This window comes from Nanorana parkeri, unplaced genomic scaffold (assembly GCF_000935625.1).
Source record: "Nanorana parkeri isolate BGI_ZX_2015 unplaced genomic scaffold, ASM93562v1 scaffold1157, whole genome shotgun sequence".
Classification (NCBI taxonomy): Eukaryota; Metazoa; Chordata; class Amphibia; order Anura; family Dicroglossidae; genus Nanorana; species Nanorana parkeri.
In genome coordinates this window covers 229514-231253 of record NW_017307425.1, presented here as the reverse complement: position 1 = coordinate 231253, position 1740 = coordinate 229514, and the positions used below count along the sequence as shown (strand labels likewise).

General features: G+C 47.4%; 1 protein-coding gene across 1 annotated transcript in view; it reads right to left on the bottom strand.

The window, feature by feature from the left end:
• The window catches only part of GPRC5C (G protein-coupled receptor class C group 5 member C), a 20533-nt gene extending 19122 nt beyond the window's left edge, over positions 1–1411 (bottom strand). Inside the window, exon 1 of the mRNA XM_018568224.1 lies at positions 1263–1411. The gene's annotated coding sequence lies outside the window, so the exon portion shown is untranslated. The remainder of the gene's footprint in view (positions 1–1262) is intronic.
• Positions 1412–1740: the final 329 nt, after the last annotated feature.

Here is a 1740-nt window from a genome sequence, read left to right as displayed (position 1 = left end):
TTAAATTTTTTTGGCGGACCCCCCCCCCCCCCCCTTTTTTTACGCAATTTCTCACTCACAAATTCCCAATTACTTTCTATGGAATTGTTTCATGTCAATGAGAAGATCACCAGCGACAATCACTCTTCATCCACCTCTACGGCCAGAGAACTATTTGTAGCAAAGCTCCCCAACCCAATGCTGTCGGATTAGTTTAGATTGTGGCAACAAATCAATTCTTAGCAACAAATCACCATCGACGCTAGCAATGAAATCGTTCGATACCAATCACTGTTCATCAATGGCATTGGAGATTTGTCGCAGCAATTAATCTTTGCTACAATATTGACATCATCCTGAAGATTCCGGAATCTCTAAAATATAGAAAGAATCCGGGACTAATTCAATCTCTGGGTTTCTTCTCAAAAACAGCCAATGGGACTCCTCAGCCATCATTGACACCTAAAATCATTGAACTCACCCCTCCAACTTAGAACAAATCTTTAAAGTAAACCGAACAGCTCCACTTTAATCCGGCCACTCAACACAACAAAGCCAAAGTTCGGCAACAAACCAGCCATCGTCTTTCCAACCGGCTGTAGCCCACCAAATGCCTCCCTGATGGCCGGAAAGAGATCTGCTCCTCTTCCATAACTACGCGTCCTGTCGTCGCTTCTCCTGCCCTTTGGACACGCACCTAACACCCCAGAAGACGGAAGGATCGGCGAGGTTGTACCCGAGATTTGTTTTTTTTTTAAGTTGCACGATCTCTGTGAGCAAAAGGATCACCCAACCCTTCCCCCGTGCTTCGGATCGGCACCGAGTTTGTCCCATGTGCGGTCGCCCTTTCCGACCGCTCTGTCCCAATCAATGATAAGATCTGATTGGCTGCAAGGGTCACTGCCCCAAAGTCACAAACCTTTTTTCTTTTTTTTTTTTCCCTTCGCCCCCTTTCACCTGAAGCGAAGAAATAAAAACAGCGAAGATATTCCAGCTCAGTGGAAAATTCTACAGAGCCTTGGTTACGGACGACCCTGGCTTACGAAAGAGTCTGTAGGGAGTTCAGGATACGTTTGAAGCTGAAACCCACGCCGCAGTTAAAATATACATAGGCACACTATAGAGCCTTGTGCCTTATGAGCTGCTCTATGTGCAGAATAACCCTCTGGGAGCGAACCCGGGTTAACTCCTTCACAGAGGGATACAATGTATATCTGTAGAGGGGAACATACACTGAAGAGTGTCTACATTGTACTGCATGGCCAAGCTGCAATGGTTCTTACCTTGTCCTGCAGTTGCCTTCCAGCGGAAAGAGATCCAAGTGTGAAGCCGAGAAGGAGTTTTATTCCCGAGTCAGCCCAGTGTTGGCTCTGCAGCTCTGCAGCCACTTCTGTTTAATCTGAGCTGTAGGCAGCCAGTCTTCCCTCTCTGACTCCTCCACTCCTCCTCCTCCTCCTGAGGTTGCACAAGCTTTAGCTTGTTGACATCACAGTGACATCATTATAACACCCCACAGGACCTGCAGGTAGACAAGGCCACTCCTTTTACCCCGGCTTGGCTCATCTCCGCAGCAGCAAAGACACACCTTGTAAAACTTCCGAGCGCTTTTCCTTTTTATAGTCGTAGCTGAAATCGCCTCTCGGTTATAAAATTGTCATGAACTCAAGGCGCCGTTCACACCGAGGCGTTGCGTCGCTCAAGACAAGGAATCCCATTCTTTTCTATGGCCCCTGTTCACACCGAGGTGTTGTATCGCTCATA